This window comes from Ostrea edulis, chromosome 8, assembly GCF_947568905.1.
Source record: "Ostrea edulis chromosome 8, xbOstEdul1.1, whole genome shotgun sequence".
NCBI classification, from domain to species: domain Eukaryota; kingdom Metazoa; phylum Mollusca; class Bivalvia; order Ostreida; family Ostreidae; genus Ostrea; species Ostrea edulis.
The window spans coordinates 74194309-74221548 of record NC_079171.1 but is presented as its reverse complement, the minus strand read 5'-3'; positions in this window follow the sequence as shown (position 1 = coordinate 74221548).

The window sequence follows — 27240 nt, the reverse complement described above, 5'->3', positions numbered from 1 at the left end:
GCCGTTTAAGGGTGTACTTGATGTCAGTACAGAGTATTTGGACTGCGTTTTTTTTTTTTCAATTTTCGAAGGGAGGTATGAGGGACAATACGTGAATATGTTTTGTCGGCACAGCGACCTTGCCTTAGAAACCCAGTATAAATTGTCCCTGTACTTTTTCAAACAAGCACTTGGACAAAGACGCAGATAAACTGCGAGTAAATTGTTATATCGAAGCTACGCACTGTTACATATAGGGCTACTGGATATGCTTTCCATTCTTCTCTCAAATTCAATACACACTCGCACCAATTGACTTTCACCTTGTAACAACATATAAGTAGAACTTGTGATCGCAGTTTCTAGCAACTGGTAGTTTAAAAAAAAAGAAATTTAAAGATAAAAGACAATTGAACTTTCAATTATAAATCATAAAATATAATATTTTCCAAATTTGTATTGAATTATAATGCTTTCATTTTTTTAAGGAACGCGTACGTAAGAACAACAGCACGCCGCGCTCCCACTTCTTAAGTAACAATGTGTAGATTTAAAAAAAAAGACTAATAAAATAGAATGATTTAAAAGTAATGTGATGTTCACTATAAATTTGATCATTCTTATATATTTGTTTATTTTTTTTTTCGAAATGCACCCGTGACAATAGGCCTAGCTGTCAAGGATGCGTAATCGTATCGTAATATAAGCCTATCTCACTTATCCAAAATAAAATTGATAATAATTGCACTTTTAATTGTAGAAAAGCAGCAACGCTAATTACAGTTGTTTAAAAAAATGGCATTGGCAGATAATGTTTAGACAACGATCCCATGTAAACATTATTTACTCGCAAATGCAGATTTGATACTCGCTTTCCTCGCTACATTTGAGTCGCTATTTGTATGCACTGGTGGCTAAATGATATAATACTCGGGAAATTTTTCAACATGGAAATAAGTGTTATCCATGGTAAATAAATTAGGCACCTAAAACCCGAGTTTTTTGAAAATATCTAACACTACTTTTACAACAAGCTGATCGACGAAGGTCGCATATGATGACACTGTACCACCTCACTACCTATCTAGATAACTAGTTCTACCACCTCACTACCTATCTATATAACTAGTTCTACCACCTCACTACCTATCTAGATAACTAGTTCTACCACCTCACTACCTATCTAGATAACTAGTTCTACCACCTCACTACCTATCTAGATCACGAGTTCTACCACCTCACTACCTATCTAGATCACTAGTTCTACCACCTCACTACCTATCTAGATCACTAGTTCTACCACCTCACTACCTATCTAGATCACTAGTTCTACCACCTCACTACCTATCTAGATAACTAGTTCTACTACCTCACTACCTATCTAGATAACTAGTTCTACCACCTCACTACCTATCTAGATAACTATTTGTTTTTAATCGGGGCTTAGATTTAAGTCCATATTGTTGCTATTTATAGCAATACTTCAGGGTTAGGGTTACTAATGAATTATTACAATTAATTTCTATTAGCAAAAGGAAGACAAAATGCATACAATTCTGTATACTTCGAAAACACAAGATATGTCCTTTAATGTGATAATGCTATAGATAATAACATTCTTTAAGATTGTCAATGTCAATGTGGTGATTATCGTTACCAGAATAACGATACTGCATTAACTATAGAAACTTGATTGTTTATACATGCGCATATGTTATAAAAGATAATTTCTTATGTTTTAGTAAATCAAAATACACATTGTTGTATTTCATAAAGCGGTTATTTTTGTAAAGGGATATAGTATTTTGAATTCCGTTTCTTTTCAAAATTTCAAATAAATCATACTTACAGGTTTTGCAATTTCAGTAGGTTGGAGAATGCTGTGTGTGGTATTTCTTTTATTCGATTGTTATATAAATACCTGAAAGAGAAACAAATGTACACAACTAATACCAGTACTGCCTCTGATGTAACTGAATTAATGCGTTCAATACTTGTAAAAATAGTTTCAAAATTGATTCATAAAGCTTTGTTCTCCGTGAAATGAGGTTAAAGCATGATTACATAGCTAGATACTTTAATGATAAACATCAGAATGAAATTGAAATGAGCACCATCGCATGTGTTCATAAGAATTAGTGAGTATCTGTTTATGGATACGTAAGGTCTCACCATTTCAAACAATACATGTAGCATACGATACACATATCTGTTTTACTTCATACTTGTTTTATTTCATTACATTTACATCAAAACACTAACACAATATCATATTGGGTTTAGACAAACGTAAAAAAAAACCTGTGGTGTGATTAAACTTTGTTTTTTGGAGTTATTTCCTTGTCAGTCTTTACTGGCATGATATCAATATGTATTCGCGATTGTTTCATTGTGACTGGTAGCAAAGGCGACAAACACATCCACCTTATGAAAGGCGAAGATAACGAACAGTGATTAATCTCGTAACTCGTATAAGCAATGCAAAATAGAGAGTTAGGTAAAATGGATCCCTGGATATACCAGAGATGATCAAAGTGCTTAGGGGGATATGCATCCTCCTATATTCTTTAAAGTAAGATCACTGTGTGATTTTGGAATTTTCCGGTACGTTCTTTGTATGTCAAAGCCATGTAGCCAGGACGTATTTGCGGGGCAATTTTCATTTACTAGAAAGGTTATATGAATATCTTTGTAGTAAGCTAGCGCTTGATTATCGAACTGTTGTTTGACTTTAAAGATATATTGCAATGAGAGTGATATCACCAGACTCAAACTTAAACGTATTGCAGTAGCAGCTGCCCTTTTCTTGTTTTGAATGCAGCTTTACACTTTCTTCGCAAACTTTGAGAAAGTTACTGTATTGCAATTGGCCTAGTGTTATCATTCTGTCAGTAATGCCGTTATCGAAATATCATCTGAACAAGATTACATATATGGACATAGCTACTACTGATAAAGCTTACACAATCAATCGCAAAATAACCATCCTTTTGGGTAACACGCCATGTTAAGGGCATAGTTATGTATTAGACCATTCCTGAGGAATAGTTCTCCTATAACTACCTAATACAAATATAGGTTCTTTGGTGCATATTACAATTAATTTATGAAATTAAGTTTGTCTGTTTGAGCATCATATTGGAAACACTGCCGTGTATACAATTGAACCATAGCTAGATTTATTCAATGGGAATTTGGACCCCAAAGAAAAATTCACATTATATGCTTCTGACATGTTATCTTTATTTTTAACGTATTTCACTTCTGTTTTCAAAGATTCACTCTCATATTGGAATACAATCTGTGTGATTTACCGTTATATTCGTGCATGCTGTGCAATCTTAAATCACAATATACTGAAGTGACACAAAATAACTACTAGCAGTTGCAAGTGAATTATAACTTGTCATATTTACTTATGTACTTATCTAATTTGTATGTATAGTTATCCATTACAGGGCCTCTTCTATCGGTTGATATATTTACCCCGTATGGTACCCCTTAACCTGTGTCTGATATAAGTGAGTACTGGGTTTAGCCATATAGAGTTCTGTGAAAGGTGATGCTAACGAATATTGATCAATTGTATAAGCCCTATAAGGACTACTAAATAGATAATTCGGCAAACACGGACCCCTGGATACACCAAACTTGGACAAGGTGCTTAGGAGAAAGTTGCATTCCATGTCGACCGGTCACACCCGCCATGAAACGTCTATCTTGATCAGGTAATCGGAATTGTCCTTAGTCAAAATCAGTGTGTCAAGAACGGTCTAACAATCGTTATGAAACACGTCAGACAGCATTCGATACAATGCTTGGTTGTATATGCAAACTAAATCATCATAACGACCATAGAATTTTTGAAATGGTGACTTTAAAGGATACTGTTGAAACACATGTACCATCAACTTGTTTGCCAGTAGCTCTCCTTGATTTATAAACTGAACAAGTGCAGAGCAAGCATTTGGGTATCGAATTGCTTGAGTGATATTAACACCATATGCAGATGAGAATGGAATATTGCTACATAAATCTGGGAAGTTGACCATTGAGAAGCTGCACTCATCCCGTTTTTCTACGAGTTAAAACATGGAGGGGGGGGGGGGCTCTGAATTTCTAACATTTTAAACAAAGTGACTACATGTCCACCAAATGAAAAAAAATATATATAGTGACTAAGCTTTTTGGCGATACGAGAACATATGCATAATATGCTATTTCTATTAACCCTCTTTTGATATTGATATTGTTGATATTCTAGAAAACAAATACTGTCATACAAACAATACAACATTAAACAGTCCTTTTCATAGAAAATGAGAAAATCACTGGATCAGAAATTCAAACACTGTATTTTCTTACGGATGCAATATAATACTGATAACGAGATTGTAGGGAATGTGACTAGTCCACACAGAAATAACGTTTATTTGATGGGACTCTTCCCAAAAGCCCAGAGACATAAACGCAGTCTTTAGCACCGTTCATATAAAAGAACAAGTATGTACGATGTCACAGTTGATTCACTTTTACCTTACGTCAACAGACAATTAGGTCCACATGATATTTGCACATAACTTTGTTCTATTCAATGGGGATTTTTGAATATGTTGGATAAAGAGGCAAAAGGTAGTCTATACTTGGATTTTTCAACACCAGGCTTTAAACTGAACCCTATGATTAGGGATGCTGCCCAGCATATACCTTAAAAACATCCACATTCATTACGAATTGCCGGGATTATTCACATTCCTATAGGCACCATACCTCTAACATACAAGACAGACGTTGTTTCCTACACCTTTCAGACGCATAAAGATATATTGAATATGTCTCAGAAAAAAAACCTCATGCTGTGGGTTATAGATATGCACCGAGACTTTGCCAATGTGTGTGCAAAAAGATATTCTTTATGCACATACGTGATTTTTTGAAAACCTTAGTCTTTAAAATTAGGGGCGGTTTCAACGTTACAATATAATACGGATATGACCTTCCTGCGTATTATATATTTAAAAATGAAGAGTGGTCTTTTATCAAAAAGGAATGATATATAATTATTTGGCAAACATATGACAAGAACATGTTCCATGTGTCACTTGACAAAGGCCGTAAATAACGACAACGTATTTTGACACCTTCTCCGCGATGAAAGTATGAACACATGTAACGTAGTACGTTCTGAGATACTTTTCCATTGTGACGTCAAATGGTGCAAAATGCACAGAGTCACATTTATATCAGCGCTTCTTTTTCCTCTCTCTCTTGGGTAACCTTAGTAAGTTGCATCAGGTTTTACCATACATTCAAGCAATGTAAATAAACACATGGAATTAAAAGAAAATATCATTCACACCGTATCATCATAACAAAATGAAACATAATTAGCTAAGACCATGTTACTGGTAGAAATATGAATTGGTCTGACCCCCTTTCCCATCCGTCTTCCCAACTTTCTGATGCCCCCGAAATTCAATATGCACAAACTCAGATCATTGTCACACGTTTACATCCATGAATACTCAATGTACACTGAATTCATCATGGATATGTATAATACATCCGCAAACATATCATTTGTTCTCCAACCGATGTATTTTTAAAGTTTTAATTCCATTACATCATCCCCCTTTTAACAAAATATATATTTTAATTTGACCTCAGGTAATAAGAACGGCTGTGGGGGAATCGATGGCGGATGATCATAGTGGCATATAAAAATCAAACAAAGGCCCCATTTTGGGAAAACGGAAAATGTCTGCATCTGATTGTGACGTAGGTCTAGTATAGCTATACTTGAAGTCATCAAAACTGCTATGCTTACTATTCAATATATCATGCCCATTCCTTCAAGATCCCGATTATAAGTTAACACCCACATGTTTACGTGTATCGTGACTAATGATAAGCCGCCTTTAAACATTTAACAATATATTACAGGTGGGGTGACCTCTGCAGTGACGGTGTTCCGATACTACCCAATAAAAGGTGTTTTGATAATAATCACAGCCCATGCTTACCAGTATTTATTATATCTTGAGGAATCCCAATATGACAGAGTTTTGAAAGCATTGACCTGTACACAACTGCTACTTTCCTGTAAATCATAATGAAAGAAAATCCCACGAACCATGCAAATTTTGATATGTCACAATTTATCTCCTTTATATACCCGTATTAAGAAGTACTCATTCAGAAATCAAGCAACATTTTCCACATCAGTTTCTAAAATGTATAACATATTGAAACAAGCGTAATATTAATTGGTGATAGTTCTATATTCATAAAAGATATTATTCATTGAGCGTATGGCTGATAATAAGAGACATAGAGAAAGTGGGGTGGATGTAGACGGTGTTAGCGACAATCTTAAATCATATGATGAAGTGACACCAAATAACTACTAGCAGTTGCAACTGAATTATAACTTGTCACATTTACTTGTGTACTTATTTAATTGTTTATGTATATTTATCCTTTTCAGGACCTCTTCTATCAGTTAATATTTTTGCCCCTTATGATACCCCGTTTACCTATGTCTGATATAACTGAGTTCTGGGTTTAACCATTCATTTTACAGTCATGCTGCACGAAATTCATGTTTGATTGGTGTTCAGGCATTTTGGGTTATATTTTTTTTGTAAAACTTCTTTAATATTACAGACACTTGACTGTTTGAGGTAACTTTTCTATAAATATCAATGTGGTGTTATGTCTTGTATTTCTTATGTTTTGCTAATTTTATGGTCCTGGAATAACTTTGCTCAAATTTGTGTTTTCTATTCTGTTAAAAAAAACTAAATTTAATAAATTGTTTTATGTGTTACTTTGTGTATTTCTTTCATCGATATGTGTTTTCGTAATGTGTAACCATGTGTCCGTATTCACTTCTGTATATATCAAATGTTCCGTATTTGTAAAGTATTAAGTAATGTATTATCAAGTGTGATTCATTTAGTTAAATACCATTAAGTTTATGTGTAAAGGTAGCGCTACAAGTTGAACTATGTGATCGTTACCTTGCTAACTTAATCTTTGTATTTTCTGGTTTCATGTAGGTCCCAAAATAGTCCCTTAAAACTATGTCCCGGACCTGTGTGCGTGTGTGCCTGAACTGTGTGTCCTGGAAATGTGTATCGCAGAACAGTGTGTGTGTGTCCCGGAACTGTGTGATAACCCGGACCTGTGTGTACCCCGGAACTGTGTGCCCAAGAACTGTATGCCTGTATCAAGACCAGGCATCACAGAAATAATAGATACCTTTAATGTAACGCTGCTTTTGGCTATATTTAGCTCTAAAACTTCGTAGTTATTTCGGATTTCAAACATTTCGTTTGAGCATCACTGAAGATACATTATTTGTCGAAATGCGCATCTGGTGCATCAAAATTGGTACCGTATAAGTTTTACATGTAATACATACAACCAGTTCTGTCTTTTATTTTGCATATGGCCTCGGATCGCCATGTTACATGACCATCAGTTTTAAGTTTCTTATAGATGCATTATATGATAAAGGTGGTGAATTTTTTTTTCATTAATTTTGAGAATTTATCAATCTTTGACAGCTATTTATTTGAAAATCTAAAGGCAAAGGCCACAATAGAAATGACTACAAAGCGTATCAACACTGGATAAGACACCAACCTATTGTGTTTAAATAATGTCTAGGAAAAAGGCACTTAACATCGTTTTAGAAAGGGGGAGTCCTATCTCGGAACAGTCGGATAAAAATAACGTAAAAAAACAAAACAATGGTGAAATAAGAATAGATGAATGAAGGGGAATACCTAATAGATAGGAGAAATGGTGAAGATAAAAATTGTTGATGAAACATCACGTAACTGTATATGATTATCTCTCTCTCTCTCTCTCTCTCTCTCTCTCTCTCTCTCTCTCTCTCTCCATCTCCATCTCTTTCTCACTCTCTCTGACAATGTTTTACAAGGTATATACAAATATTTAATTGCTTCATCATATCACGATTTAAGAAAATGAAGTCGGGAGGGAAGTCGAGACAATTTGAGTTGATGAAGATTACCCACCCCCCTCAATCCCACACACATGTACAGAATTTAAGGTTTTTGAAGATCGGACAATTTAAGTACCATTTTTTGTTATTGTTTTCTTTTCTGTTTTTCAAGAATTCTAAAACGTTAACTTCCAGCATGTCCCTTAAAAGTGTTTGATACATTGTAAACATAAGTAATTATAGCACGTGACTGCCAATCACCTGTTGGTCTTGTTTATCATTCAAAGTCTTTTTTCGTAAATTAAGATGTATATATAATGACGAGTACTAATGTCGAGTAATGACGGGTAGATTTATCTCTCACAACAGAATTGAACTCTTTATGTAATATATGCATTGACAGCGATCTATTTTTGTAATGTTTCAGGATAAATCTTTTTAACTTGAACAGAAATAAGATTTCGCCATGACATTAAGATACGCACAAAAGTTCTGAATCAATGTTATATGTTATATGATATGTGTGATCGTTTACCAACATACCCCAGCCTATCGTAACATTAATCTCTTACTGTCGTTTGTGTTCTTGGACATAGGGTTGTTACATATATCTTTAAATCTAAACACTTCTCTTGTAGATCATGACCTTCACTGACGATCTAAACAGTTATCGGATAAACTATATCTAAAATATATCTCAGAAAAAATCCGTAGTTCTGGTTATAGCCGAGTTTTGCCACTCTGTATGTACAATGTGATTAGTCATTCACATAAATTAATTGTTAAACACATTAGTCATTCAGACTTGGGGAAATTTCTATGTCAAAATACAATATGGATATCACCTTCCTGTTTATTATATATTAAAAATGGAGAGTGGTTTGATACACAACTCAGTTAAGACTATCCAAGAGAAGCAATCAGTGCTGTTATAAATGTACCTCTGTGCACTTCGTACCATAGGACGTCACAACGAAAAAGTACGTCACAAGTACATATTCTGATAGTTGTAATCGCATGGAAAGTGTCATACTATGCTGTCGTTATTTACAACCGGCATTAAGTGATAAGCTGCGTACACAAAGCATTTATTGGTATATGAATATATATATATATATATATATATATATATATATATATATATATATATATATATATATATATATATATATATATATATATATCATTCCTTTATGATATACATTAATTCCTAGATTGTATAACGTATTATAAAAAAGGGGGACAACATTAATTTATGATAACTCTATATTTATAAAAGAAATTATTCATTAGACCAATTACTGAGAATAAGAGAGAGAGAAAGTGGGGTCGATGTACGCTGTGTCAGCTACCATTATACATTTTGAACACAGATGCTCTGCAGACGGCCCTATGACACGTTCGAAAGGTGGGCTTAGATGGCTAGGATGAGTAAGCATCTTCTTTAAAATAAGATTATTGTTTAATTTTGGAATAATGTAGCACGGCATTGTATGTCAAAGACATTTGCCAAGAAGTATTTACAAAACAATATTCATTTACAAAAAGGTCATACACATTTTTATCACATGTTGTTTGTAGTAAGCTTTCGCTTAATTAGCGAGTTTTCGTTTTACTTTAGACAAAAAAAAATGCGGTGTATACATATTTGAGAAAGCTACATTACATAAATTGATCTAGTTCCATGAATGCCGTTATCGAAACACCTGAACAAAGTTCAATATATGAATGTAGCTACTACTGATATAAAATCAACCGTAAAAAAAACTCATTGTTTTGGAAGAGAAAACCATTCCAATGTTATCGGTTGTTTGCTAAAAAATACTAGCAGTCCCTGGGAAACTTCAACTTATCATTGTGACTATCTTATATGAATCCTTGTCCTTAACTTTTTACGCAAAGCTATAAGATCAAATCAAATATGATGTTTTGTTTTCGCTGAAGTTGATTGCTATTGCAGTGGACAAGATAAATGTATACATAATATACCCAGGTTTTAGTGAGAAGTTAAGAAAATGAGTACTTCCCACAAGGACAGAAACTTAAAGAAGTGTACAAACACAAACCCCTGGACATACCAAAGGTGGAATCAAGTGCCTAGCAGGAGTAAGCACCCATGTCGACCGGTCACACCAGCCAAGCGATGTTTATTCCTCCTAGGCACCTGATCCCGCCTCTGGTTTCTCCAGGGGTCAATGTGTGCCCTACTCTCTATTTTGTATTTGTTATAGAAGTTATGAGATTGCACAGTTGAGTTACGGCTATCCCAGAAAAATCACACTGATGTTATAAATGTACATCTGTGTACTTCGCACTATAAAACGTAACAATGAAAGCGTACGTCACAGCGTACATATTCTGAAATATGTATCGCGGGGAAAGTGTCATAATATCTTGTTATTTTTCACTGTTATCAAGTGGTAAGCTGTATACGTGAAAACATTTCTTGTCAAATGATTTTATATATTGTTCCTTTATGATATCAAATTATTCTCCATTTTAGTATAGAGTATGGACGAAGGTGATATTCATTTTATATTGTGATCTTGAAATCGTTCCTAACCTAAATAACCGGTGCGTTTAAAAATGCCCTCGTGTACATAACTTATACTACAGAAACAGTGCGAAAGTTCAGGTTCATCTGCTATAAAATGCAATTTACATTATTTCTAAAATGCAATACAGATATATATATGCATTTGAAAAGTGCAGGGAGCAATTTATGTCTTTTATATTAACGGTATGATATACATAGGGATGTTGACAACCCCGGTAATTCGCTGATCACTGTTGAAATGTTGATAACTTATAACATTTTAGTTCGAGTATACATTTTCGTTCAACACTTTTCATGTTAAGGGTTTTTATATTTTACCCGCATGAACCCGAACTTTTGTTAACAAGTAGGGTGTATTGCTGTTTTCCAAAAATAAAGTGTAACGTGATATTCAACTGACGTCACAGGACATTACAATGATGGTAATTTACGGTAGCTAAGTCACAGTCAACATATGCATGGAATCGTTTAGGTGTTTAACCGTAACGATTGTAATGATACCCGTGAATGTGAGGTGTAATTTCAATCCATCATTATTGTACATTTTACTATGTAAGCCCTTAACTTAGTTTAGGGATAACTGCTTGTTATCTTCGCCTTTTATGAATTATAGCAGCTCAAAGAAAATGTGGACCATATAATGACAAATAAAAGCAAAATAGTCACCATTTTTTTTAATATGTTTGCTGATCAATCAATTAAACCTGAAAGAAATACGATATCGCCACAACCTTAAAACACACCCACATTATCTCAATGAATGTACTATAATATGTTTTATGGTTTCAGGGCGTTCAAACAAAGCATATCCTAAGATATTGCAACATTGGATTCTCACTGTCGTTTGTGATCCTGGACGTAAGGGTGTTACATACATATTCTAATCTAAACAATATTCTGGTCGAACATGACCTTCATTGATGATTTAAACTTGACACCCCTGGTGTGTCCAGGGGTCCGTGTTTGCTCAACTATCTATTTTGCATTGCTTGTAAGAGTTATGAGAGTGGTCACTGTTCGTTATCTTCACCTTGCATATTGCTTAACGTCTCGCTCGAGAATTTTTCACTCATATGGAGACAGCGCTAGGATAAATATATCTAAAAAAAAAGGCTACATTGCTGTTAAAGCTGTATTTTGCTACTGTTTATTTACAATGCAAGGTGAAGATAACGAACATTCATCAAACTCATAACTCCTATAATCAATACAAAATAGATAGTTGGACAAACACGGATCCCTGGAAACACCAGAGGTAGGATCAGGTGCCTAGGAGGAGTAAGAATACCCTGTTGACCGGTGTGATTATTTATGCACATAAGCGATTTTAGGCACATCAGTTATTCAGACTTGGAGCGATTTCAACGTCACAATATAATATGAATATCTCCTTTCTGCATATCACATATTAAAAATAAAACGCAATTGTGTTAAGTAGGGCCACAGAAATATGTCAGAGGAAAACCATTAATAAACAGATAAATTGTTAACAAATTCTGTACACACAACCCTTTTAAACAAAAATACCTTTATATAATTAAGTGCATATTGGCCTCCCATACGTTTTCCATAATACCGACAGTATCTACATCAGCTGTATATCACGTGATCAAATATCAAGATAAAATCGTACCGTTTATGTATAAATCGTTCCATTGGCACGATATCCAGATATCAATGCAAGTTGAAGTTAATATAACTTCAACACATATTAATTTCTTAATTTGAAAAGTGATGAGAACAAGTTTGTCGTGACTTGTAACATGTCTAATTTTTGCATTGAATATGCAAGATGTGGCGATTTTTCCATATACGAAGTTTAATGCAAGGTGAAGATAGAGAACAGTGATCAATCTCATAGATCCTACAAACAATACAAAATAGATAGTTGGGCAAACACGGACCCCTGGACACACCAGAGATGTGATCAGGTGCCTAGGAGGAGTAAGCCTAAAAACATGTTTTCTGTCGAAGCCACAACCGGCTCTCCTACCTTTCATTCTGCACTGAAGTTCACATGTCACATAAATCAAACATCTTTCACTCAAAATCCTCGGGGTGTCGTGCCAATGATGAAGTTTGTATGTACGAAAACCCTGTTTATGCAAATGAGTCCATTGTGAAAGTCATTATACGTGCAGATTAAGAACGATATCAAGATCACAATATAATATGGTTATTACTTTAGCATGTATGTTATATAAAGGATAAATTCAAACTATTTCAATATTAAAGAGAATCAATATAACCCATTTGACAGAAAATTTTACACGATTGCGGTTTATTATTTGACAGCGGTGGTAAATAACGAAAAACTATTTTGACATTTCCAACCGCAAAAGGAACGTGGATATTTACGTCATGACCTTCATCATGACGTATTTTTCATTGTGACATCATGTAATGTGCTAGTGCGGTAAAGCACCTTTTTTACAGCACTGATATTTATGAGGAAAGCCTTAACTCAGCCGCGAGGGTGATTTGTCATCATAAAGGGATACTATATAGTTATTTGGCAGGGGATACTTACTCCTCCTAGGCACCTGATTGTATCCGTGTTTGCCCAATTCTCTATTTTGTATTGCTTATAGAAGTAATGAGATTGACCACTGCTCGTTATTTCTCTTTTCATATAATGATTTGCCAAGCATTAGAGAAGAAATGTTTCACGTATGCAGGATATCACTTGATAACGGTAGTAAATAACGACAACATATCTTGACACTTTCCCTGTGATGCAAGCATAATAATATGTACCGTACAACTTTTTGACGTATGTTTTAATGTTAACGTCAAATGGTGTAAAGTTTTACAACATGTAATGTAAGTAAAACACATAAAATCAAACTTTGTTTTATTTCATATCGTGTCCTCATAACAAAATGAAACAATACTAGCTAATTTCATGGCACTGGTGGAAATCCAACCGCTCTCCTTTCTCATCCATCTCCCCAGATTTATGATACCCATCTAAGTCCATATGTTAAATATGTGCATCAACTTAACTCATTGTGAAACTTCTACATCCATGACTAGATATATCACTAATATGCATACTGTAATTGACACGTTTTCATTTTACCAACATGCCATTTGTTCTCCAGCCATTGTTTTGTAAAGCTTAATCATCATTAACCCCTCCCACATTCTCAAAACGATCTCAACTTCATTTTGACGCAGCCTATAAGAAAGCCCCTGAAGGAATCGAAGTCGGTTATTCATCGCGCCATAAAATAATCAAACTAACACCGTAAATATCACACTTTGGAAAGCGGGAGTGTGGTTCTGCATTGACATTTCATTTTTGAGTAGGGCCAGGCCGACTGTAAATGTACTTTAAATTATCCAAAGTTTTTTTTCATTCAATATTCCATGCTAATTCCCTTAAAGGCCCAGTTATTAGTTAACACCCCATTTTCTCGTATCATGATCAATGGTAAGCTCTCTGTAAATCAAATATTTAACCATATATTTCAGGTGAAGTGATATCTGCAGAAAATGTGGTCTGAACCAACCCAAGGGAGGTGTTTTGGAAACAATAACAGCCACTGTGTGTTGGTATTCTTTAGATCTTGAGGAAGCCCAGTATAACAGAGTATCTTAGGAGATTGCCCGTAACAGCGTGAGTGGTGTAGTGACAATTTTTGGTACCCGGATCTACCTTCTCGCCTAAATGTTAGACTAAGCTGAGACTCTCAAGACACCATATGTAAATGGTAAAGACCGGGTGAGATATGAAGCGATAATAAGCTGATAATAGACTATCTTCACCTTGCATACAGATCAACGTAATATAAGGGTAAGTGTGGATAATTGCAAAATTACTGGACCACTGCTTAAACCCATATATACGTTAGTAATTTCTCTTTTTGAATTTCGAAATATCTAAACGAGTTTTGCGATATAGGTAATATCAATTTATCAAAAAGTATAGCATAATGACAGTAGATTAAAAGCAAGGTGAAGATAATGAACAGTGATCAATCTCCTAACTCCTACAAGCAATACAAAATAGATAGTTGGGCAAACACGGACCCCTGGACACACCATAGGTGGGATCAGATGCCTAGGAGGAGTAAGCATCCCCTGTTGACCGGTCACACCCGTCGTGAGCCCCATATCCTGAACAGGTAAACGGAGTTATCCGCTGTCAAAATCAGGGTGCCAAGAACGGCTTAACAATCGGTATGAAACACGTCAGACAGCATTTGACCCAATGCGAGGTTGTATTGACGAACTAGATCGTTATAACGACCATAGAATTTGCGAAATGCTGACTTCAATCGAGACTGTTGAAATCCCTGTACCATCAACTTGTTTGTCGGTAGCTTACCTCGATTTAAAAACTGACTATACCCAGAACAAGCTCTTGCATATCGAATCAGTTGAGATATATAAACACCATATGCAGGTGATAATGGAATATTGCTACATAAATGTGGGAAGTTGACGGTGGAGAAGCTGAAATCATCCCGTTTGTCATATAGTTGAGTTGTTTGTTTGCCGTTAATGTCTACTTTTAATAAAATAAAGTATGAAGCAGAAGTGGACGACTCTGTGGTGTCCTTTATTTCGAGCTCACAGGGATATATCAAATTCATATACGAATGAAAGCTATCATTGTTAATAGACAAAATGTCATCGATATATCTAAAAGTCGAATTGAAGGTCACAGCGAGATATTTTTTCCTCTCACGTAGAAGTTTTTGAATAAATTCTGCTTCATATGAATATAAAAACAGGTCAATCATGAACTTGAATAAACGACGATCAAGTAATGTTCATTGTCCATTTCTGAGACATAATTTCCCAATACCTATCAAAGATAAATAAGGGGGATGTAGTATATTTCAGAATATATCTATATTTTCGTATGATTGAGTAGGGAATAAGAATGGTAGCGTGTACAACTTTTAACTTTACTCTCTGAACTATGTTGAAAGACTAAGATAGCGAACAGTGGTCAAAAGAAAGATGTAGGCAGACACTGACCACTATATGTGCCAGAAGTCAGACCATGTACTTGGGATGATTAAGCATATTCGGGCGACCGATCACACCCACCTTGCGTCCTATGTCCACATCAGCGAAACGGAATAATCCAATATTCAAAATCAGTATGCCAAGACTGATGTGACTATTTGTATGAACCACGTGGGGCAGCAATTGACTCACCGATATGTTTTATTGGAAAACTAGATCATCATAACAACTATAGGATTTGCGAATTGCTGACTTTAAACTGTAATCATTCACTAGATATACACTAGGCATTATGTTCAAACTGGTCGGACGGAACATTTACATCCATTTCTTCGCGGAGTACACAACTTTAGTAATGTAATTTCCGAATGAACGATTGTTTCCATTGCAATGTCAATAATTATGTATGACATATGTAACGACTTCTAAAATTTAAGACTGGATCGCATTCTTCTCGGCTGTAGCTTAGTTCAGTGCATACGTGTTGTAAAATATACACTTGTACTTTGCATTATATCATTGCTGTGATAGTTTTCCTTTTATATAAAAATGTACACTAACTGGTGATACACCAGTGGGCATAACCATCATTTATATAAATGTTTTTTTAAAGCTGTTGTGTAGATATATTGTTGGACATCACCTGGCAATTTCAACACATTCCTCGTTTAAATTGGGTAAGTTCAAATCAAAGCTCACGAGATCTAGACCAACAGACGTGTCAATAAACATATCATCAATATTCAGTTTAATTTCACAAAATATATGATTCATTTTAACTTCTTCACATCCTCGTGATAAAATCCTAATATCAGTTATATTCTTTATTTAGTAACATTCATCAATGGAAAATGTTTTCAAATATAATGGAGTGAATTTATAAAGCAGAATTATGTATCTCCCATTACATTTATCGATTTTTGGCATTATCAAATTATACTTACTTATAATGCACATTTAAGATGTTGATTGATGTTTTGTCTTCAGTAGCTATTGTAGTGTTCCGGGAATAATGTTGAATTGGTTGATACTTTAGTGTATTTTAGATGCTCCGAAGAGTCAATACAATTAATGTTAACCCTTATTTTTATAATATTTTGATAGATTTTAATTTGTGTTACAGAAGCTTGAATTGTGCAATGGAATGAGGAAGATAGCGATCTTGGTGTATCTCATAACTCTTCGAGGGGATGCAAAAATTAGATTTGGGAAACACTGACCCCTGGAAATGCTAGAGATATGATCAGGTACCACTGAGGAATAAGCGTCATCTGGGTAGGATCAAGTACCAATGAGGAGTAAGCATCCACTGTCGATCGGTAGCACCCGACCCGAGCTCGATATCATATTCAAATACGTAGAACGATCCGCAGTAGAAATTGGTATGCAAACACATGACCTAACAATTCGTATGAACACACTAAACACCATTTGGTCCAATAACAGCCTGTACACAATTATTTATTTTATCCAATTTCTAAATTGTTTATGTTTCGTTCAAATTGTGGTTGGCCAATAGTGTAATCATTTTGCGTGGTACGAATTTAATTTCCGTAACATTTGGTGTGAGCAAGTATCTGTGTTATAAATCAGTGTATTTTAATTGTGCTATATCATAAATCATTTGCGTTTTTATATTTTCAACATTTGGAATGTAAGATGTTTGGATTAATCGATGAGAAAAATATTGTTGTATATTTTCAAGAAACGCCAATTTGTTTACAGCCATATACTCCCACCTTAGCTGAAGTATATACAATCAAACTTTACGTCCAGTCTGTCTCGAGATCCTACTTCACTAACAACCTTATGAAGCCACGATGTACAATTTTACAAAATAGCTGGACATTTTCCGAAACCTTATTTAATTGACTTCCAAAATATTGATGGAACCAAATCAGAGGAAAACGGTTTCTTTTGATGCTATTATATTGTGTATATATTGTTTGTGACATTCCATATTTACAAAACAATATCCTGCATTATTTTAAAGCCTATGACGTTTTCAGAAAAATGTGTTCAATCCCCAATCTTAATTGTTTGAAGGTAGGCAGGGATGGGGTCAATTTCATCAAAAAAGTAATTAAATGCTTTCAATTACATTTATGGTTTTGTCAATTACTTGCATTTAAGATTACATTGATTTATAAAAAAATGTAATTAATTACCCTCAATTACTTTGAAGAATTTCATTAAATACATTTCTATTACCGAAGTTTATTTCAAAATGTCTTGGCAGATTTGACCACGAAGGCTGCTTTGATCTATTTTCAAGCTTTGTGGGGAATTCTGCTGAAAATAACTTTGAAATTTCCAGATGCATTTTATGGGACATGAAATTCATTAATACGTTTTAAGTCATGTTTTGTTCTGAATGTAATGTCTAAACTTTCTTACCTTTGCCTTTGGATTAGTTTGGTTTGAACGTATTTTATTGTAATATATATTGCAAAGGGACTTCTGGTAATACCATGAACACAACGTTTTTCATAATATACATGACTATTAAATAACATTAAGAACATGAGTGTCTTTGTTCTCAAGTAGGAGAGAGTTCACACCTTAACGCAATTAACCCTTCACCTATAGCCCTGGGCACTATGATCATGCTGCATCAAGTATATCGACAAACTGATGCATCTAATCACTGCATAAACATTAGAGAATGTAATTCAAAAGTAATTGAAATGTAATTGAATTGGCATTTAAATACATTCAATTACTTGTAACTGACAGGAGAATGAATCAAATCCGTCAATTTACTTGATAAAAATGTATTTGAACACCGCAATTACAATTACATTTTTCAACTGACCCATTCCTAAAGGTAGTCAACACTGTTTTGTTCACCAGTTTGAACAATAATTGAGAGTTCAGAGTCCAGAGTCTTTCGAAAATAATGAAAAAAACTGCGGATTTGTGTAACGTGTAGTGTGTAACGTTACCGGAAACACTAAATTGATCGGTCCAGAATGTCTGAATGGTTGTTTCATGATTAGCTAAAAGCAGAAAAATAATCAACCACATTTTGAGATTTAATCCGTGTCTGTTTTGAAATATACATATTTATTTCCTTCTTAACTCCACTAACAGAACTGGTTGTCCCACTCTCGTTGAATTTGTTAAAAGGCACACAACGAATGGCTTCCTTTTCATTTGTTAGATACATCATTATCGATATCTAAATATTGTCTAGGCGAATGATAAAAACATAAGATCTAAGATAAATATTAAGATTCTGTAAAATACATCAAAACCAAATAACATACCATACTTTCTTCTGTATTTAAGAATGCATGCTTAATAAGCGAATTAGATACGTTGTATACTGAACGAAAGATATATATAACGAGCAGTGATCAATTTCACAACTCCTATAACGAATACAAAATAGAGAGTTGAACATACACGGAATCTTGAAAATACCAGAGGTAGGTCAAGGTACCTGGAATGAGTAAGCACCCCCTGTTGACCAATCATACAAACCGTTAGCCTTATATATTGTATCTATATGATTTGACACATTTGCCAAAGTTGGATGCAATAGCCTTTTTTATTGAGAATTCACTGTATTGTAATTGTTGTTTGAATAAATTTGATCACATGATTAGGAAACAAGTCTGCCTTCACCTTTTACTGGATATTTAGATATATCAACGACGGTTTATCTATGAATCTTTCTTATTTTCATCCATATGTGTATCTGATATATCATAGTCAACACCATATAATCCTCCTTACCTCCTTACTCTTTGGGAATCTTATTGGATAAAGATGCTATCGGCAAAATGACATCCCAATTGTGTAAGAGGTTAATAGCCAACCAATTCAATTTAATGACTTGATGTTACAGATTTTTCAACAATCTCGGTTTAAATCAATGTATTTTAAATTATGTAACGATCATTATTATACTAAAAGCAGATATAATTTGTAATTCGAAGAACGTTTTCCGTTTCTTGCAAAAAGCGAAGATAATGAAGAGTTACTATTAAGATAGAGGGTACTTAAACCTTCGTAATACCTGGTACTCTGTTCAATTATATCAACAAGTCCCACTACAAACGTCATAACACAAACTATGATAAGCGAACGTTTCCTATAAATATTGCTAAGAACAAGGTACGATTGTGTACATAAAAAGGCCCAAAAAAATTCTTTGATTTCAATGTGCCTTGAATCAAGCTTGATCTATGTTTTGAATAAGTTAAATAGATGCCAAGTACACACTCTCAACTTAAATCAAAGTTATTTCTAATTTTATAGCATTATTACGTCATGAATAAGAGTTTTTCCCGCCATTTTTCAAAAAGAGTTTGATAACTGTTAAATTTGATTCAGATTATTGCTTAGGAAAAGGTGTGGCCATCCGTCGAGCAAAATGCAATTAATATATATTGTGTATTAAGAGAAGGCGAAAAATATACCCTGAATTTATGAAATTTTTCATTCATTTTGGCAATTTTATGCCAACTTCACGCTCCTGTCATACAACACAAAGCAATTTCGGATCAAATTAAACGTTGTTTTGATCTGCTTATATATTCCTTATTTGAATGCCAGATGTTGGGACCCCTGCTGAAATTATCTATTTTCTGGGCCAGATGACAGTAGAAACTGTACCTACTTCTTTATAAACATCTTCGAGAGAAATAGATTATGGAAGGCGGGTATATCACAATTTCACATTGCATCATTAATTTGGGCTTTGTGGAAATTGATCACCAGAAGAACCCGTATTTACACCCCATACATATTTTAAAATTAGATTTATTACTTAGCTTTACCCTTTTGATTGATAACCATCACTGGAATCTGTTAACAACACGTTTACATACCTTTCATATTGTTGACCCACATACCGCTTCGTTCAAAATGACGAAAAAACAAAACAAAGTTCTATCAAATGAAGAACTGTTTTAATTATTAAGACGCTGAAAAACAAGTATATGAGTAAATATAATATTCGGAAATTTATTCGTCAACCTTCAAGTTTCGACACTGTAGTTTGCAATGTAAACATCCGTATTTTAGTCGCATGACCTATCGCTATAAACACAGCATCAAACTGGTGTCGTCTGTCGATTATTCTTGAAGCCCGGAGTGAAAAGACGTGGTGGACAAGATTAAAAGTGAGTTGCAAGCAATGAAGTTATTTACTGAGTTACCCAGTGTTTGATTTCATTAGTTGTAACGGTGTTAGAGTGGAGGCATTGAGTCTGACCTTAGTAGTAAAAGGCCTGGCACTGTTGTGGTCGACCAAATAAAGGCTAGCCACACAATTCGTCTTTTCTATATACTGGAATTGACTCACGACCGGGTTGTTGCTCACAGCGTTTGCCTGAATAAGGCTCTACAGTGTGTGCAACGGTTGAAGGGATGTCACCTGTACCTTGTGTCCTGAATAAGGCTGTAGTACAAGCGTTAGTCCGAGGTCAGCCAGTCGTTGACTGGGGATGTCCATGCCCATTGTTAAATTATTTTGATATTACAACTCATATGGTTAACCTTGATCTGTGTATGTTGATCGAATTTCCTTGATCTCATATAATTATTAACGTTGATAGGTTTACGCCATATTTTTATATATCTGCAGGTCCAGTTTCCAATAGCATTCCCAATTTCATTTTACCAATGAAAGTTCTTATTCTAGTTACACCTCGCACGCTTGGCACATACTTCGATAGTCTTCTAGTGTTTCAGGAAATACGTTACAAAAAGTGGTGGCAGCGGCGGGATGCGAGGACAGTTTAGTTAGAATTATATTGTTTTATGAAATAGGACAATGGGCTATTGTAGAGGATTTAAATTCTGATCTAACTAAAGTAGAGAGGGAATGAAGTAAGCTACAGGCTAGTGTCGATCAGAGCATAAGGAACACCACAGATTCAGGTCTTCCTGAAGATAGGAGAATATCTTAAATTAAGAAGGGGATGCGACAACTCAATTAGTTAGGGTACCCCAAACATATGCCCTGTTTGTGTTAGGCAGCTTAGATCATGATGCGAGAGATTCAAATAGGTTCTATTCAACAAGTACCTCTGTAAGACAATATTTTCCTTTTTATTCAGAGGAAAACATAACAAAACGCCGTCCAAATGACAGGGCACGTTTTGACTAGAACAGGGGTCGTAATACAAACCAGACGAGTTTGAAGGTAGTACCTCGTGGTTAGACTTCAAGTACATTTTGATATAAGTGCGGAATTAAATGGTTTGACAACCTCTGATAAAGACATACATTTAGCAGTAGCCCTGGGAGGTCGAGTACAAGGTGTCATGGGAAGTCTACCAGAGGGAGAGAGATGCAATTATCGATTCCTGTGCAGGGCATTAGAAGGCATATTTTTAAATTATCCCAACCAAACAGAGCTGTTCAGAGCACCACAGCGAGATAGAAGACAACGAACTTGAGAGACGTTACCAGAACTTGGACAACATGCACGCAGGTTGACTAATCAGGCCTACCCAACAGATCCAACAGAGGTCAGAGAAATTCTTGCAAAGGAACAATGTTAAACCCTCTTAAAATAGTGAATAATACAAGCAAGGGCGACATACACAGACAAATGTGCCTCACGTGAATTTCACGTGAAATGTTGTTCACGTGAAATTCACATGAACCTTTCACGTGAAATTCACGTAAATTTCATGTGAATTTCACGTGAAGTGATTCACGTGAAATACACGTTAATATGTCCACATGAATTTCACGTGAATCCCTTTTCACGTGAAATTCACGTTAAAATATTCACATGAATTTCACGTGAACAGCAATTCACATGAAATTCACGTTAAATGTTTTACATGAATTTCACGTAAAAAGCATTATATCACTTTTCACATTAGTTCCTTGCGAACATTTTAATGTGATTTGATTTTCGCAAGGAAATAATGTGAACGTTGATTCACGTGAATTTCACGTGAAAAGATTCACACGAATTTCATGTGGAATTTCTTCATGTGAAATTCATATGAACAATTTCACGTGAAAAGCTATTTACGTTAAACATTTCACAAGAAAAGCGATTAAAGTGAAATATTCACACTTCTTAATATATTCAAGCGAAAAAATAAATAAAATTAAGGTAAACTATAAAACGATATGGAGATTAGGCAATTCAAAAGTTAGAGTACATTTATAAAATGTAGGCAAACGACCAATAAAGTAGATCCTGCTCACGCCTCCCTTTCTTCGTTTATTTGCGAAATTATTAACTTGCATTGTAGTTATGTACGCAGTATGATTATATGTACTTTCCACACCTGATTTCTCTCATTTCCCATTATTTTTTCTCTTAAGAATTAAAATATAAATTAAATCTCCCATCATCATATATATTAATGAAAGCATATTTTCCAGCTACTTGAAGAATCACTATATTGATAGAGTTAGAATATGCAACTTCAAAACCACGAAATTTTCTAAACATGTAAAATTACTATTTTACAGTAAAATCAGAAAGAACTATGAATTAAAGCTAAGACCATTTGAAATTTCCATTTGTGAGAGTAGTACGTTTTAAATAGCTAAGGATATTTGCCCACCCTTTAGAAATTGAAACTGGTGAATATTCAAAACCATGCATTCCAACAGATTGTTGTTTTGGTCAGTTTTGTAAAACTACTGAAGATGAGTTAATTTTTTTATCTCGCTGCTTTATGATGTTAGTAACAGGCTACTTGTCGGGGTGCACTTGGGCTGTTTACATACATGTGGTTTGAGGGTAGTATTGTGCAGGTGGGAAAAAATGCCATGATATTGTTTTCCGCTGTCGGTAGTTTGGCATCAATTTTAATTACCCCCCCCCCCTCCTTATTAGATACAACGATAATAATTACCGGTGTGGTACCTTGGAAGCTGGTGTATGCATAAAGTTAGACCTAATGGAAATTGCTGATATACGCATGTAGAAATGAAAATTTTCTATCAGCCGTATATAGCCGTATTCACTATCCCGAATTTGTAGATCGTCAATGAAAAGGAAAACACAGATTTCTAGCACTCGGAAGAAAGCGAAAAACATAAACAATCCTTAACATTACTGTCCATGTATATTTAGATAACTTAAAAAATATCTATACAGCTTTACACTACAGTCAGATTCCGGTAATATTTACAAGACTGTGACGTCACACTCGCGTAAGCCGTCTGAAGCGTATGACGTATGTAAGACAGCGAATGTGAAAGTACATAGAAACTCTACAGGTAAGATGAGATTGAGCACTGTAATTATAAATGTTCAGTGTAAATTCAAGCCATTAGGCTTATTACATTTATGTGATCTAAAGTTCCTAATGCAACCGCTTATTTCAGACTGATGATAATTACTTTAGACGGGGTACGACAACGAATAGGCACGGCAGCGAAAATACGGAAGTCACTTCGGGGACGTGTCGCAGAATCGCATAATTCTACACGGTTTGTTAATCTTTCCTTATTCATCAAAGAACATGGTAATCGTAATTCAGAACATAATTTTTATAATTTAATTGATCTATATATTGATTAGGGGTGCTAAGTAACGTTCTATATTACCTTCATAGAGGCATCATCGAGATCAGGCACGTTGAAGGGGGGGGGTGTGTGTAACAATATCCATCGATTGTTATATATATCGTAATGCCAATAAAATGTATATACATATTGGTTGCTCCCCCTTTAACTATAGTTTTAAATGAGAAGAATGTAAGCTTGAAAGCTCTATCAATGCCAATCGTTTCATTTTAATAGCTGCAGAACTGTAGCTCTCTGAAAAAATATTTTGACATAACAGAGATATGTCAAAATATTTTTTTCAGAGAGCTACATTTCTGCAGCTATCATTTTGAGCAATGCATTTATATATATTTAATCTAGATAATGAGGAATGCAAAGTCATTTTCAAATCACCTCTGGACTAGAACATGACATTTTTACAGCATAGTCCATAACTTCCTTCTGTATCTTGTATAATAATTTTATTCTATTCTGTATGATGATATATAAAAGGTTATGTTTCTTTCAAACACAAATTATTGATAATTTTGCAACTTTTTTTTCCTTCGTTTCTGCTACATCTACGTGCAATTTCATTCATAGTACAGTATGTGTACATAAGGCTTAATAGGACTCCTTTTGTATATTGAACAGTCCTTCTAATGCATAAATATTTCTTTTTCAGAGATTAAAAGAAAGAAAAAAAGACAATGAAGACAACCATGTAAAAACAAATTCAATCAATTAAATTATCAGCAGATTGAAAGCAGATTTGTACTCCTTTTTGTGTTCATCTGAACCCGAGATTCAGAGTATCAAAATATCCATGTATGATTTAACGTTATAAAGTTTATGTGAAATTCACGTGAATTTTATGTGAAATTCATGTTAATTTTTTTTTTTCCGTGTGAATTCACATGTGATGCTCTTTTAACGTGAATTTCACATAGAAATTTTCATGTGAAATTCATGTGAATTTCACGTGAAATTCACGTGAGGCACATTTGCCTGTGTACCTTAATTATGTGATTCGTCAAGCAGTAGAGCTTGATGTATTTAATTTTTGTGAAAGGCGTGAATCTGAACATCAAGACTATTTGAGGGAAGCAATTTTTAAAGACGATGCCATTGCTAAACCATTGAAGGCAGTTCATGACTTGCAAAATGACAGAAAGTCCTTAAAGCGAGAAACAGGGAAATCAAAGAGTTCAAAACAACATTCTACTGAGAGCAATTATTGCAAAAAGAAGGGTCATGTGTGGAGAAACTGCCCTGCATGTAAAAGGAAATCAGAAACTAAGAAGATAAGGACAGACTCTTCTCTAAACAAAAACAGGAGAAAGTCAATGGGAATGACACAAGCCGAACTGGGGTTAGCATAATAACTGGTGGAGTAGGTATATTTGTTGGTGCAGAGATCAACGGCAACATAGTAAACTTTGTCATAGATACAGGAGCCACAGTCAGCATCACCTCACCTGACATACTATAGTTTGTGATAAATAACCCAAAGCCAATCCTTAGTAAGGTTAACCAGGAGGTGCTCACAACAGATGCCATGAAGGTTGGGTGTTCCATCTCAATTTCTTTCTCACTATCGAACTTGGATTTCAGTCAGTTATTTAGTGATTGACGTTGGTATTGATGATATTTTAGGGCTTGATATTTTGGCTTTAAACAATTGTTTGCTTGCTTTGCTCAACCCTGCTATTGTCATACAAGGAAAGCAGATACAATTGACCTTTAAAGGAAAAATAGGGTGTTGCAGATTAACTATTGCTGACAATGTCCCCATATCTCCTTGTAGTGAAGTTATTACCATGTGTATTGTTATAGTTCCTGATTACGAGAAAATACAAAAGTCAGGTGTCATTGAATCCTCAAATCGTTTCATGGAGTCAGTTCGGGGTTCAGTCGCTAAAGCTCTGGCCTGGGGGCCACCAACATATAATTATCTCAAACTCAAATTCAGACTCAAATTCATGTCTTTCAACTCAGCAGAGATTTTGCTAAAATGCCGTGCCACCAAACTTTCTCAAAGTCGTTTCACGTGAGTTGAAATTTGACAAAATAATTCAATGTGTATCCCAATTTTGATTTATGCAATCGATTTACGCCCATTGTAAGCTTTAGAAATTAACATTTTACCGGTATAATAAAACACCGCATTGACACTGGTTTAGTCTCGGGATTTTCGCAAGCCAATCACCCGACGCGTAACGTCACATACTCCGTGGCCTCTTTTTGGCTGCAAGTGGAAGAGAAGAAGCCCTGTCCGATCCGTACGTGCAAGATTGTAACAAAACAGATGAGATGGCTTTTAAGTTGAAGAGACGTGTAGTGTACTATCTCCCTGACCTGTCGTTTGCCAACATTCCTTAGGAAGTTGCAATTATTTGGAAAATATGGCCTGAAGCCGGAACCGTCCGATTTGTTTACAAAGTTGTGTTTCTTACCTAGGGTTGTGTACAATCTAATTAAAATAAGATCCTAAGATGCGCTCACTTGCGAATACTATACGGCGCGGATCTAAGAAGTTTGATTGATATTAGATTGACCTTGTGTGTTCAAAGTACCGGTAGAAGGCCAATATGTGCATGAAGCTTAAACAAAGTAAAACAATTATATAAATCGAAAGACAGAAGAAATAGGGAATACACACAGACACCTGAGGTGTGGATAACTTGTTCAATCTGAAGTTCCCAACAAAGTCGACAGGGAGTTTCCGTAATACTTAAATACCTTGCTTCACTTGAACAATTAGTTGCTGGTAAATCTCGGAAGCAAACGAGAATCAAAACATCAGACGCTGGTAATTGTAGAGACCGCTGAATGTTGTGAACGGAGTTATTTTCCATGACACTTCCTCAAGTTCAATTTGATAATATCCCCAGCGCAGATATGGTTTTCAAAACACGTTGTCTCTTATCCTATCTTCTAACATATAATCAACTGTCGGTATCGGAAGATACGCGCGCCTTGTAGTTGTATTAACGGGACGCATATGGACACATATTCATATATCGCTGGGTTGTTTTTTTTTTGTGTGTGTGTATGTGTGACGAGAAAGGTTGAAATCAGTGCTAAAGGTGTGTAAAATTTCTTTATAATATAATTATCTTCCATTTCAATCAGCTTCTTGTGAATATTGTTCCTAACGTTGAATGACAGTTATGTCAGGGTTTGCGCAACCAACATTACTGTATCGTTGATTTGTAAATTCAGACATACATCTTTGAATTTTCCGACACTGTCAAAACTCATTTTC